Source organism: Opisthocomus hoazin, chromosome 6 (assembly GCF_030867145.1).
Source record: "Opisthocomus hoazin isolate bOpiHoa1 chromosome 6, bOpiHoa1.hap1, whole genome shotgun sequence".
NCBI lineage: Eukaryota > Metazoa > Chordata > Aves > Opisthocomiformes > Opisthocomidae > Opisthocomus > Opisthocomus hoazin.
Window position 1 is genome coordinate 53104395 of NC_134419.1, and position 16200 is coordinate 53120594.

Here is a 16200-nt window from a genome sequence, read left to right on the forward strand (position 1 = left end):
GATAACCTCAGCCCTTTCTCAAAGTTTGAAAGAACAAGTTTTCTCAGGGGTACCAGATCTGAAGCCAAGGAGTCTTTAAGGCAATTTGCATGTCTTAAAGGTTAATAGATTTGCCAGATTCTCAGCATCTTGGAGAATTAGTCTCCAAAGCCTATGCTTGAGCATATACTTCTACCTACAGACTGTCATAGCTGAACTCTATCTCAAAAATTCATGCAGACTCTGTCTACTACATTGGATGCCCAGCCCACACACTCCCCCTGAAGCACCTGTTTGCTGGGTCTAGACCAACGCTCCAGGAAGTTTCTCTATGCAGCAGGGCACTGGAGACCTGTTACAGTGGACTAATTTTTTTAACCCTCAGCTGTGTATCCAGCACTTGAACTGTGAAAATTTAATAAGGGCCAATCAAACACACAAACCCCACTCAATTTCACTCTTCCCTATACATGTCTTCAACCTGAATGATTTAGCATATTCTTTGTATAGGGGTCCATTAGTAGACTTTGGAATGAATTTTAAATGAGCAGCAGATGCAAACCAAACACTTGCAGCTGGATGTTACAGCTCGCATACAGAAGAGAACAAGCAAAAAAAGGATGCGCCCCATTACATTTCATGGTACTGATTTTGCTTTCCCATGTAACCATGTTTTTCCATTCCTACCTGGCTTGATTTCTATGTACTTCTGTGCCGGCTAGGTCAGAGACAATGTTCTCAAGACCATTTTAGCTCAGCTACAGCTTCATGAGCTATAGCAGCTCCTACACATTTTATGATTTCCTCCGAGTAACACAAGCTGCTTTTATTAATGCCTTTATACTTCAAGCCTACTATAAAGAATCATTTATTGCATAATACAAAGAAATCTTGGGTCATACATGCTCTGAATTCAGGTGGAGCTCTCTATTTATACTGACCATGATTTAGGATCACACAGCCCGTTAGTCACAGGCAACACGGGTTTGGAAAGAAATAGAAAAACACTGAAGACATTCTGAAATTTTGAAAAGAAATTACTATGCACCTCAGGCTGCATGAAGCCATTCAAAAATGAACTTCTTATTCCTTGGAGGTACACATGCACACATTTTATGCAACCTCTGTGTAAGATATCTTTTGCATGCTAATTTCTGTACAAATGAAAAATGAATTACAAACTAGAAAAAAAAAGTAGATAATATTAAAATCTACTCTTTGATAGAAAATACATTTAAATATTAGACATGGGCTTGCTTTGGGTTTTTTAAAGCCAAGTTTTCTTGAAATGTAATTAAAGCTAAAAACATAAAGCATTTTTTAAAAAGTGTCCAACTACCAGGTGAAATCAATGTTTGTTACAAGATACCTGTGCAGAAGAAACAATGGACTGCTTCTTCAACGAATAAACATGTCTTTATTCTCAGTGCATTTGTTTTTTCCCTGGATAATCTGTAGAGACAGAACAGCTGAACATATTTAGTCCTAAAAGAAGCTGCTTTGTAAATTCTTACTGAATTTTTAAATCTAGATAAATTTCACTCCTAAATTACAGAAAACTGCAACCATATTGCTTAGTTCAAATATTTGGAAACCTAAGTGTAAGGGTACTCCTCTTAAGGCACAAGCTTACTTTGGAAAATCAAAAATTTGACTGGAAATCATATTTTTTAAATTTGTGCCTACTGAATCACATCACAGTAGGGCCTTCCACAAAGATTCCACCAGCGAACTTATACTTAACAAGGTATAGGAAACTTAGCTAAATACTAAAAGATCTAGTGACACTCATGCTTCCCCATGTGACAAGTTGTAATGTCATTGACTTCACAAGACTATAATTAAGGTCAGCAACATTTTTACTTTTCAGAACTTGTACTGCAGCACCTTTTAGGAATTCCAGTCAAGAACTGAGCTTTTCCCTGTATATGTGCATGGTACAAGATGGACTGTGACCTAAATAACTTATAAATCGTGAGATGGAAACTAGAAGCCTAAAAAATTGGAATGAAGAATAAAGGTTAATTTCCCACAAACAGTTCATTAGAATTTCACACTGAATTTCTACAGTGAAACTTGTATGTATGTAGCAAGCAACAAATATTTAATGAAGCAAGCATTTTTCATCCCCAATGAGAACACACCAAGCTCTGAGCATCTAAGCTTTTGCTTCACTTGGCGGCTCACTGGAAGCAATAATTATTTAAGGGAAGGGGGCTTCAGATGCCCATACAAGTAAAGTCCAGTGCAGAAGAAGGGTCACTGCCATTATCTGACAAGCATCAAACAGCCAGCAGGGAACAAATATTTGGGAGCAATAATCAAGCCCAAAGTAAATGGTCAAGTTTACATTTCAAAAAGGGTCACTAAATTATTTGTAAAGGAAAGCTATGAATAGAAACCAATGAATTCCTGACTAGTTGTTGAGAAATCCAAACCAACATGGAAAATATCTGCTTTTCAGACTGCCTTCAGAGGGAATTTTTAATGATTCAGCTTCCCCCTTGCAACAATTCACTCCCCCAAAAGCTTTGGCAGATCATCAGTAGACAGACAGCTGTCTATACACTACAAAGAACATTCTCTGCTGCCTTCTGTGCTATAGTAAATTGGAAATGCCAACTTCCAGCTCAACACTGCATCCTTCCAAGAAACAAAAATACTACAGCATTATATAAATCACATTTCCACTAATATTACTAATTATTATTAATAAAGAGATCAATAAAATATTCACCTCCCAGTAGCACAACCAATTCTAAGAGGATGGGGATTATAATTTTATCATATTGTTCAACAGCAGAGATTGATGCCATGACCTGATTTACAAAGTGTTCACAAGCTATATACTGCACTAACATGCTTTTTAGGACTTCAGTTTCAATTCTTACTAACTCTTCATAACACAACCACAGATATTTTATGTTTTATATTGTCTGTTCCTCTTTATGGGAGCTTACTGTAATTTAATCATTCACTGCATACTAATCCATGATTTTTATAATTGTGTTTATCATCATATGCAGTAGATGGTAAATTACTACGCTGCATGGAAGAAAAAAAACCCGAAGAGAAATGGACACTAAGTACTTCTACATAAATTACATATAAACTGCAGTGTCATGTCTCACAAAATCAAATTATACCCCAGTAGCGCAGAACCACATTGGTACTGTTCTTGCACACTACTCTGGTATTTATACTTATATATCACATTACCCTTCCCACCTAAGGTTTAGAAGGCTATCTTTCACTAAGCCAAGCTTTCAATGCTATGTAATGGCACAGTTTATTTGCATCATGTTCCCATTTCAGGATGGAAAACCCACTACCGTGCTAGCAGTGCAGGCGAGTCAATGTCTGGCTAAAGTTTACAGCTAATAAATCAGTGTAAGCTGGCACATCATTTCATTATTGAAGGATTGTATTGATTGTTATTACATACATAATCATGTCACTTAATACTGTTTGAATATTCCTCATCATTAATCTGGCTATGTGATGGACAGCAATTAATTCTATTCCCTCTATATAAACTTATGCAAAGAAATCAGTGAGTAACATATTCCCAGATAGGAATCCTTCATACTCCTAGAAGGCTGAATCCACTTTTGCCCATAAAGATTTAATGTAATTCAAAGGAAGCGAAAGCCCATATTTTAATAATTAACATTATTCATTACCTTTAGAGATGCTAAAACGTACATTAAAATCAACATTCCTGAATGCCACATTTAAAGGAGAGAGTTGCTCAGAATATACAGTGCCTCTTCTATATGTGTTTAACCCAGCCTGAAAGTCTGTCCCAGCAGCTTTCACTCCAGCAACAGTCTAAGTCCCACCTCAGGAAATGTACTAGTCTGCATGGCAGTGACCAAGGGCAAAACGTCAATAAGGGCTGTGAGAAAGACAGACAGCAAGGTCAGGTCTTTGTATGTAACTGTTCCTGCAGCAGAGTCCCTCTCCTCCAAAACAGGGCTTAGTACCTGTCATTGCTTTTGGTTTTCACTGAAAGCTGCTTAATTGTTGGAAATAACTCCTACCAAAGCTATTCATTTGTCATTTGAAAGACTTCTAAAATATAAGATATGGCAGCAGCCAGCAGGGAACCCGCCAGCCTTCCCTGCTGGAAACCCACCAACAGCTGTTCTGGGACAGCAGCTCCTTTTCTCCTTCTGCCTCATGGCTAACACTAGCAAGGGCTCGTTTCTAGAAACAAGCACCAGCAGACATAGCCTTCGGCTTCATAGTCTGCTGCCATCAAAGCAGTCACGAGCAGTCGAACTTTTGCAGACTCTACATCCTGCCATGCTGCCACAAACACATCTGCTTGTCCAGCTGTCCTGCTCCTACTCATTTTACAACCTCCCCAACCTCCTTTCCTCTGCCTTTTCTACCCAAATCCCTCTATCATCCACAGGTGAAAGAAGCAAACACACAAAAAGCAATTCAGGGCATCACCAGGGCTGAAGGCTGAAATGAACTCAACTCATTTGCAAGAATGCTCTATAACTTTTTACCAAACTCTTATCTTCAAACACTGTTTTTCAAAGGGTACACAAAAGACACTTCTTACTCTAACCAGGAAGCAAGCATCACTTGCTAGCTTATTCTTCTCCACATTAAACTGCCAGGACTGTGATGGAAATAGAGTAACACTTGGGGTGGGAAAGGAACTAATAAGTAATTCCTAGAGTAGGAATTTCAGGTAGTTGGTGAGGATATATCACAGAAAACACTTTATTTATAATTTACAAAGTCTGTTATTGTTTCCAGATAACATAATTAGAAAACAAAATCCAAACATTTGAAGTCTACAAAAATCTAGACGTTTAGATTATTTTGAAGTGAGCATTCTCATTTATGGTATATAATCACACGTACTTTTACAGCTGTTGAAAATAAAAACATGTCCTTCCATGACTTGAAACTAGCTCTTTTTTGAGCATACAAGAGACACCATAAATTGGATTAAAGCAAACCTACACAACCTCAGAACCCATAAGTCAAACTTACAAAGTTTAAGAAAGTTAGTTCTCTGAGGACTAGAACTCCAATACATTATGAAACTTTTTCCATGGGAGCCGTTTATGTAAAAACAAACCACAGAATAACTTTAAAGCTGACATAAAATAAAAAACATGGAATTAAGTTCATTTCTGGCCTTATTCCGTTCAGTTACAACATGGGTCAATTTGGCCCATGATCTGTAGAAAATATTGTCATGATTCATCACAGTAAAAAAAAAAACACCAAAAATTTTTTGAATAAAAAAAATCAAATTACCTAGATGAACTAGGAAGCAATTATCCGAAAGATTTCAAATTAAAATTATACTTTCCACTAGCATTGAATAAATTTAATCCTCTTAAACATATATTGATTTAAAGTTCTCAAAGCAAATTTATTTTGTCAAATTAGTATAAGATGCAAACAAGAATGAGCTATTATAATACCAATATTACCTTATTCAAGCAGATTAACTCTTGCTAATTATTAAATTACACATCTGGCCTGCTGCATATTCTTAGTTTGTAAAAAGTTCTAATTAGCTATTTGAAAGTGTTCAGGGTGATAGCTGAATATTCGCTGTGCATAAGTATCACCGTCCATTGCCATTTTTTGTCCTGTGTAATGGTGGTAGCTCTCCGGATGAAAGTGTTCACACTGAAGGCTAATCCATTCTCTTTCAGCACTGTATCTTTCTGCTTCGGCAAGTATTCTAGTGAGAGCCATGATATAACTCAAAGCCATCTGAAGGGTCTCATACTTGGACAGCTTCTTATCTTGGCCCCACTGTGGAACCACCTTTCTCAAACGATCAAAGGCTGTGTTCAGTCCTTGCATCCGTCTTCTCTCCCTGGCATTGGCAGCCAGCCTTCTCTTCGCAGCATTCTCCATCCTTTCCGAACTGCACTTCACAACACAGCCTGGTCCACTTCTGCACTGGATGTCCGATTCTACGCCTGAATCCAAATGACTGGATTTACAGGTTTTCATATTCGATGCAGCTTCAGTTTCACACACACAGATTACTTTTTGAAAATTAGGTATCTAAAAAGTGGTAGGGAAAGCACTCATGTGAGTAGCCTGCGTACCTCTTGAATTTGTTTCCAGGTATCAATGATGGGATAATTTTCTTAGCGTCTAAAAAAAAAATACAATAATAAAATAAAAAGTCTTCTGATTCTTCTGGAAATGCCTGAAAATTGCTTCTTATTGTTTAAAGAAAGAATAGTTTTTAATGTCTTATGCTTTCATTCTTTTAATTTCTTCAAACTCAGAGAGATAGAAAACAAGGAAATATCCATTCTCAAAATGTATGTTACTGAAGAAAATGGTTCATTTAATCCAAAAAGGATCTTAATGGATTAAAGACACATCAATTCCAAATGACCATTTGAAATGAAAGAAGTTCCGATTCAGTTTAGGAGAGTATTTTGAATTGATGAACTGTTGTGTTCTGTAGACATAATTTCATAACAAAAATCTCTCCTTCCTTGACTCCTGCCAGCAAGCAATGATTGTGTCTTACAGACAAGATGAGGCTTTATAGAAACTGCAAAAGCTAAACAGGTGGTAGCAGGTGGGAGGGCGGCACTCTGCTTCCATCCCAGTACCTTCCCACCCTGGGAACTACAGGGGGAAAAAAAAACCAAAACAGTAAAATCCGAACATTACAGCCTTCATCTGTTGAGAAGTCTTCCAAAGCCATTCTGTCCAGCCCTAACAACTTGCCATCTGGAGTAGTGTCTGGCTGGCCCCACAAGACTCTGGGCAGTTAAGCAAAAGATCCTTTCAATGGATAATCTGTTGCAACTCAGGAAAAAAAAAAAAAAAAAAAAAAAAACAAAAACATGTCTGTGCATTGTAGTATTTGTACATTAAAACGTGAAAATTCTGGTTAGATAGTATTCAGAGTAGAAGAAATAACTCTTTTAATAAACCAGAGGAGAATTAGCTTAATGGTATATGGCCAAGAAAACTACTGGTTTGCACTATAAGGCACCAAAATAAGTAGACTCAAATTATTAGAAACCCTTCAGGACTCAAAATTTTAACATTCTCTAAAGTACACAACACTGCAGAGAGAGTAGTATCTTGAGAAAAATGGGGATTATGTACTTGCATGTCAGCAAATCCAATGTCATTAATATAATTTAAAATTATTGAAACAGTTAAAATGTATCTATGGATTTATCTAATCATGATTTAAAAAATATTTGGATAGGTTGTGATATAGACATACAGAAAGACATGTAATTACACAAATAATCTGAAAACTGACCTTTTTAATACACCATATTAAAGCATATGTGTGTGTTTTCTACAACTTTTTTTAAAATGTGTCTTTTTAGTAATACCCCTAAATAGGTAAAGAGAATAAAAGAGGATGTGAAGAAATTTGCTTGCTGGCAGTAAGGGATCATTTCTGCTACAATTGTAATTATAGAGAAGCCACCACACATACACTCACATCCCATAATCAAAACATCTCTGTTTTACTGTACTTGTATTACTAAAACCATTATTTACATAAACTTACAAAGAAATATCATATGATCTTTCTATGATATACACAAAAGGTAAAAAAATCCCTGCCACACAATGATTTATTATCTATATTGATTTCAAACTTAATTAACTTGTTACCAGCATTCATAAATTAGTAACTTTTTTCATTAGAGACTGAATACTGCATATTTATTTAGAACTATAGCTCAATTGTTTTCATTATGACTCCAAAACTTAGTGTAGTTGTAAACAGCTGATTAATCCCTAGCAGAAGCAATGACAATGAAATGAGGTTGAATAATCCAAAAACAATAGGATGCAATTGAACACTAATGGACTCCAGCGCGACAGATGTTGAACGTAGGCTGTTACGCCCAGTTGCTCTGCTCTTAATATTCTGAATCCTAATGGTCTTGAACAGAGATGATAGTTGGGGTAGAGAGTCTCCATTATTCCATTATCAAAATGTATGCCATATCTTCAATTTTTAAAGAAGTACAACTGCATCACATTTCATTATAAATGTTCAACATTCCTATCTGTGTGCATTGACCTGTTCTCCCAAACGTAAAGAACCACTATTACACATTCAAATGCTACTTTGTGAATGACAATTTCTGATTATTCGTGCATGTGAGAGAATTGACAACAGCACCTTTCAGAAAAACCACAGAACCATATGTCTTTCACAAAAGGATCAGCAATTAGAACTTGTGAGATACTTCTTTTTCTGAAGACGCTTTACGGGAAGTATTCCATGTGCACCAGAAAAAAAAAAGAAAGTAGACCTCTAATCTTCATGCTATTGCTAGACCATATTTTGGTGCTACAGCCTTCTATGCCCAAATAAGTTTGTTAGTTAAATCCTTTGTCTTTTAAAACTAATCTCAAGGGACTTTCAATGTAAAAGAACACAATAAAATTTAAAAGTCTTTTGTAAGTTAATAAATATTGTGCATTCTCATGAGATAGCTATTATTCAAGTCATGTAATTAATCACTCTTACTGTTAAGAGTGATTTCATACCAGAAATACAAAGCCATTTGTTTAAAATATCAGATGATATAATACCCATTATTCATTTGTCAGCAGTTTTCTTATTTTTAACTTCATTGTCCTGCCTGTATGAGTTACAATGAAGATTTCAAATATATTGAAAATCACAGTTCCTAAAAACCTCTTATTTTACTCCATTAATGCATAGTCACATAGTACATGACAGTGCTGTTAATTTTCCCCTTCCTAATTGTTTCACCATCATTATCATGCTTTGACTAATACACTGACAAAATCTCAAGAGAAAAGCTGTGATTTATCTCTCTTACTGAACAAAATGTATCTTCACCTTAAATTATTTACTATCAAACCACAGGACAATGGCCCAAATCCATCTGGATTAATAACGAACCCCTAATAGCATTTTATAGCTTATAGGTAAGGGTAAAAATCGCCCCGTGGCAGATCAAAATGCCTGCTTTTCATCACTTACATTTTTTTAAAGTTTCTGCTTTACGAAAGAGAAATAAGAAAACTAAGTATTAGGGTCTTATCCACACAAATTAATTAGTTCACTTGCATAGCCCACCAACTATATGAAAATACATTATCTGAAGTTAGAAAACAAACCGTTTTATTGCTAAGTCAATAACAGAAAGACTATCAATTACATTTTCCCAGATTTTCTTCACCTGGTTTGATTACCTCTATATTTCAGCTTGTCTCAGCTACTGCTTATGTAATTCTATTCCCTCCTCCATTTATTTTTAATCATTTCTCAGACATCTTATCCTTTGAAATAATTTTTCAAATTATTCTCAAGATTTTTATCATAAAGTTTTCAAAAAGCTATTAATATATTCTGATGTGACATACTACTGTTGTGCTAAAAACTTTTCTAGATTCCCAACTCATACTAGTCTCATCTTTATTTTACATCAACCTCAAAAATATCCCTTTTACTCTTTATTGTCACAACATAACCTCAAGCCAGAAGAACATTAGAATCACGAGAAAGAAGTTCTTTGTCTACCCAATTACCCAGATTTCAATCTTTGAATCTCTAACTATGCAGCTACAAATGTAGTGTTACTCCATGACTCTAGCAGTATTATTCTTGATTCATATTTTAATTCTAAAACAGTATCTTTAATCAAAATACTATGTTTTTCTCAAAGAAAAACAAAAGAGACAGGTAAGAATGCTATTTCAGTCATAAACCAAATTATTTTGGCATCTTTAAATCACCACTGATATTATGAAAATAAGGGATAGATCTAGTCCATTAAAGAAATTAAGTAATTTCAGGATTTATGACGACATACAGAAATAGATAAAAAATTGTCTGCTAGATACCCAAGTTAATAACTCAGATGCGATTATCAAAGCACCCACTAAGAAGAGCTGGATATCTTTCATCTGTACTACTATGAAAAACACAATCTGATTACTATTGTTGTGGAATGACTGCAGCCAAATAGTAATTTTAAAAGGAAGTGAAAGTAACATTTCTCATTAAAGTCTAATTCCTCAATACCTTCTCTTCTCTAGTTGTACTAAAAATAACATATACAAGCAAAATACCGAAGCAAGAATCTTACCTCTTCCTTCTAGCCACAACTCACCATTTCTTCTCAGGTAAATCCTTTCTAAAAGCCTCATCAAGACTTCTTACCACTGTAGTTTATACTGAGCAAAGCTGAAAGACTGGCATGCCGTATGCTGCTTAATTAAGAGCAGGTGGGTAACTACCAAAGTATGACCATGCTTAAGGGCCCAATTTCTAGTAACATTTGACTCAGCTCCCGAGACAGGCAGGAAATCCATGGTGTGCAGAATAATGTATTTTCCTTCTTAGGTTATTTACATCATTTTCCCTATCACAGCTATGGGACAATCAAAAACCAGAATAATTCACAAGTGAATGTTGTATCCTGAACTGAAGGGTAATTTAGATACTAACTCATACTGGGAAGCTGAATAGCAATCTACAGCAGTAAGATGGTCTTACAATCAATTCACCTAGTGCTTCCCAACCTCATACCGGGCACCCTTTTCTACAGAGTGCTTCAGAACATTTCATTTTCCTCTTAAGTCTCTCTGTGGTGAACTTTTCTTTCTAATAGTTCAACAAGTAAGCCTCCCAACCACACTTCAGGCTCTCTTGCCATATTACCCCTCAGCTATTGCTTCTTCTCAATTTACCCATATCTCCTTGCTAGTCATCCTTTTCTGTTCCATGTTATCTTTCTTGAGTGGCTTTCCCTCAGGTGAGGCTCAAAAAGCATAGCTTTCCCCAGTGATCCTGAACTGAACACCCTTTCAACGTTAACTTTGTTTAAAAGCATGCTTCTACAACAGAAGGTCTAAAATCTCCTAAAAAAACAAAAATGAGAAAGGGTTCATTTTATCATAGTACTAGAGGAATACGTTTTGAACCTTTAACTAAAATGTTTCTCACCTGTATTATATATACATATATATTACATATATATACACATACGTATACACATACATATACACAAGGCAGCTCATGAAAAGAAAGAAGTTTCCACTTAGAATGATATTGCAACCCATTGCACCACTCAGGCAGCAAAAAAAGCTTTGATATATCATTACAAAGCTAGCAAATTTTTGGAGTACTTGACATTACACGGGTTCTTGTGTGCTTAAAAAATATAGTTACCTATCAACGTCAATTCCACCTTTGCACGCTCAGTGATCTGCAAAAGCTGGCCTGCAGTTTTTCACAAAGGAACCTACAGGCAACACACAATAGGGGACACACAGTTACCTGGCACAATGTTCACCATTTAACCAGCATTGTCTAAGGAAGCTTGGATAATTAAGTAGTACAGCTGTGTAAGTTGTGCTCTACAGCTGAACCAACCAGCCTGGGCAAAACACTGATCCTCAGTTCATCTTTCAAACATGAATTAACTTTTTTGGCACAAACTTCAGTAGCACTGGGCAGCACAAATATGCCCACAGCAACCATTTAAAAAAAACCTAAAATTATTTGTTACGCTTTAATTAGGCATTCTGACATAGGCAAGAGCAGAATCCATCTATTTCAGATGTAATTCAGTTTCTTTAACCATCTTTTCTTTTCCTATACACCTAATTTCAATGAGGCAAGAGTCTTGCAGGAAAGACCTTCCTCGACTATATAGCTTGAGACTTACTAAAAGCTCTATCTGTGCTATACACTGAGAAACAGATGAGGGAAGGGATCTAGTTTACCTGCCTGACTCTAAACAGTAATTACTGGTTTTACCATCTCTGATAGATGTTTTTCTAACCTGTTCTGAAAACCTCTAGCAGGATAACTCACCGCACAAATTATAAAACATTATCTTTTAATATACCAGGTACCTCAGGATTTCAAAGATGAAGTAGGTGGTTGGGACATATTTCATCAGCTGATTTGACCATATTTCCTCCCAGCAGAAGGAAGTATAAACTCAGGACTCTTGGGTTCAACTCTAGCTTCTGGATGGAGCAGTACTCCAAGGGTTATTTATCTCTTGGTCCTGACTTCCCTCTGTTGTGGCCCCTACACTCTCTCCAACTTGTTCAGATGTCTCTCATTCAGTTGTCATCCTGCCCATTCCTCACTCCTATGCATTGCAATCACCTCTGTAAATATAAGGGGATCTTTGAGATTACAGGGAGATAAACTCCCACGTTTCACCTCCTGTGCCCACTGCCCTCCAAACACAATGAGACAGTCCTTTTAACCTCAAACCAGAACTGTTTGTTCCAACTGGATTCTGCAGAGGTGGTAACAGCCAAAGCCCAACAACTTATGAACCAGCATATGTGAACTAGAATTCATGCGCTTATTTTTAAAAATTTATAAATGTCATTAAATGTAATGAGAGCCCTGACACTGAAGCAACACCAGTGCTACAAGCAAAACAAAACCAAAAAATCCTAAGCTTGTTACACAGAATGGATGAGCTAAAACTTCTTAACAGGAAAATCAGCTCAGTGTCCTTCCTTAATTAAAAGACACAGTCAGGCAATCTCAAGCAACAAACGTAACACAGTTTAGGATGTCATCTCATCTTAGCAGAGGGTGTGATTTCTTATTACTTCTTATCTGCTGAAACTTCAGGCTTTTGCTGAAAACAGGTGGACTTACTCCTCTCCCGCCCCTGGTGCTTGCTTCCTCCCAAACAGTGGTCAGGTAGACAACAATGCAGCCATAGGGTGAGTCAGTTCCCCAAGCTGACTTCACTGAAAAAAATTCTTACAATGTATAAACTAACTCTTAAATTACCTATTTGCTACCCCATCTGAAGCATAAGAAACATATTAATGTTATTGCAAACAATCACTGTTTTAACAAACCCATGATTTTAGTTGTCCTACATTCAAAAAAACTTTTTATTTTTTTTAATCAGACAAAAAATACCAACATCATTCACAAGTTAGCCTTCAAAAATTATTTTTTCTTTATAATTCAGCATGAAAACCATAAAAATTGCTAAACACACAAACTGAGCAGGTAACCATGCTGCGAGTCAGTTCAGAATTTCATCCTGGAATGAAATTACTTCCCTGGAAGTATCTATACCTCTTTTTCAGTGTATTACCTTTATCAAAATTCCTCCTAAGAATACATCTAATCCTATACCTAAAATGGCAAATATTATAATTTCCAATTCAATTATGCATGTATCCAACCTACTTGCTAATCACTCACTATAAATTTTACTTGGGCTTTGTTGGGAGCAGTGGTTTCCAGCTTTCAGAAGACCAAGGGCAACAATACTAACTATATATTGCAGATGGTGCAGCAGGTTCTTGCAGTAGTGGGGCGTTAGGGCTCTTCCCAGCTAGCTGTTGAAGATTGTTAATTGTCAATGTGTGAAAAGACAACTCCTTTTTATTTTCTCATAAAATTTTTTCTCTTAATATATGGGGATTGTTTTCCTGATACACAGGAGAAAACTTAATCTGTTCACACAGTAGTATAGGCAGTGAACTTATTTTATCACAGCCTAGCGAAGAGACAGCTGTTACACTAGTGGAGCTTTCTGTTTACTACTAAGGGAAGGAAGAGGAGTAGAGAAAGGGAAGTAAAAGGTGCTTCATGGTTATCAAAGGAGAGGAATGTAAGAATGTGCTCCCACTGAATTTCCCAGATACATCAGCAGAAAAAATTTTATTTAAAAACAAACAAACAAACAGCTTGCACACACAGATTTTGGTCAAGCAAGTAGCTTGACATACTTCAAAAGCAGAACCAAAAAAAAAAAAAAAAAAGCGGCATTTAACTTATTGTAACAAAACTTCTCTGTATCAAAAAATTGCACTCTCTGAGTAGAAGCACTGTTTCTCTCCCTAACACTAACAGCTAGTCCACTTCACTTCTAGTGAGTTCTTTTTCCTCATATGGCAGCCTGCCACGGGACAGGACCGGCAATGGACTCATGAACATTCAGCTTTCTATTCCTTCCACTGAATTGCTGGAACATTCATTTTCTCTATTTTTTCTTACAATGAAAAGTCCGTGTCTATAGTCTATTCTCTATCAAGAGGCATGAAGACCCTCAGACTGAAGCTGATATCTTCCCAGAAAACCACAGAAAATTAAGGAGACATGTAAGCAGGTGCTTCAAGACAGTCAGTATATTATGAAACACTATTACTTGTGTATAATTTCTGCACCATAAAGACTCTGCAATATGCAGCCTGCAACCTGCTTCACTTAAAGTACAAAAAGAATTAATGTGCAGGAAAATACAAGGTAGTTTAAGTATGAAAATGAGTATTGAAATTGTTGTAAATAGAAATACTTCTTGACAAGTAGACAAAAACCAAAAACCCCAAAGAACAGTCCCCATTTTGAGAAACAGAAAAGTGCACCAGAAAGAAACTCTGTATGGGATAAAATACAATGTCTAATGCCATGAACCTGTAAAGACTAGACTGTTTAACATTAAGCCCTGAGTAATCCCACTGAACTCAATGGCAGCCTGCTTACAATATTTAAGATAAACACCAGCACTTGGAATTTCAGGGAAAAAAGAAAATGCAAAGCAAGACAATGGGGAAAAACAAGGGCCACAGCATGAGATACAAGCAGAGATACAGGCAGGAACAGAAAGTGAGAATAAAAAGAAGATTAAAAACAAGGGAAGGTTTCAAGTGGGCTGAGCTGCAACAGTTTACACTGGCTGGAATCTATAGTCTATGATATTAGGAACTGTCTTTTTTTTTCTTCTCAAACCCTTTGACTTGTAACCTGAAGAAGAGAATGTAATGCACTTTGAAAACAAATTACAGTTATACATCTGGTTCCTAACCAATTAGGAAGAAGACTCTTAAAACTCCTTATCTCCCGAAACATAATTAAGGCACAGAGTTTCTTACCCAAAAATAAATCATGTATAGGCTGTGCCATATAGTTTATTGACTGAAATAAAAATACATGAAGCAACAATGGAGAGGGTGATGCCAAAGGATGTTGTAAGCTTTTTATAAAATAATTTTTCAGTTCAGAAGGAGTTATTTTCTTGTGCAAACAGGCATAAAATTACTATCCATCGCCCTGCTTCTCATTGATTTCTACTTGGCACAGTTTGCCAGATGCTGTTTGGTCTGAGTGTTGCCTTGACCTCCACTGGTGACGCTGGCCCCTTTTTGCTTTGTTGCGCCGTATTTTCCCAGCAGGGAGGTCCCACCCCTCTAATAGTTCAGTTGCAACTTTTGCTAAAGGCTTATAGGTTACCCATATGTTGTACTGGAGGGGCCAGCCTGACTGGAATTAACTCAGAGGTGGCGTCCAGCATTGTGGCTGGAGCTGGCCCAGAGGAGATTATAAATGCCCCAAAACTAATTAAATATTTTGTCTCCTGCTGGTAAACAAAAGCGAATGAGGGCAAAAATATGAAATGCCTGATTTAACGAGGATCTGTAAGTAGCTTGACAACAGCAACCCTGAAGTCAGTGATGCATGATTTAAAAGCCCCTAATGGGACAAAGCTGTTACACAAATGAGACTTTTGTCGATTATCCTTCACTTTATATACATGCAAAATCATTAAATAAATGTACTTACTATCAGTTTTCAGAGTATTTCACAACAGCTTTTCTGGGGTAAGAGCCATGCAGTCCAGATATTCATCTGGAAGCATTCTTAATTTTCACTTTTGCACTGAAAAAAAATACAGAAAACAAATATGACCATACAAAGAAATATGTACATATAACAACTGACAGTATTTTCAGTAACATTTTGAAGGATCTGAACTGTCAAATGAAGAATTATCTTATTAAATCTTATTAAATAATGTATTTAGTAATATATTTTTTTAAACTGTTAGCTAAATGCCTTTTTCAAGGCACTTCTATCTAAAGAACACATATAAAAGAATGCTTAACTTCACTTGTGTATGTAATCCTACTGCAGTTAATGGGACCAATCAAATGTCCAAAGTTAAAAATAGCTGTAAGTTTTGGTCATCTGGGACCTCAGTTCATAACACTGTTAGCGTGAACTAGAAAGTGCCTTGTTTAATGAAAGCACAGCATTCACCTTTTCTGGGAGGGCTTGTGTTAAATCTTTATGTTCTCCATAAGCACATTTTTACTTACTTTTTAATAAAACCTTTACAATAAGGTTATCTTTACTTGCTGAAATTTGAAACTTGCTGAAAAATAGCAAGGAGCAAATATATGGCTAACAGAAAAGGAAAC

The 16200-nt window shown here is 36.2% G+C and overlaps 1 long non-coding RNA gene across 1 annotated transcript in view; it reads right to left on the minus strand.

Annotated features, from left to right (window-relative positions):
* The window catches only part of LOC142361621 (uncharacterized), a 60744-nt gene extending 45091 nt beyond the window's left edge, over positions 1 to 15653 (minus strand). The window contains exon 1 of the long non-coding RNA XR_012764266.1: positions 15563 to 15653. This is a non-coding gene — a long non-coding RNA (uncharacterized LOC142361621). The remainder of the gene's footprint in view (positions 1 to 15562) is intronic.
* Positions 15654 to 16200: the final 547 nt, after the last annotated feature.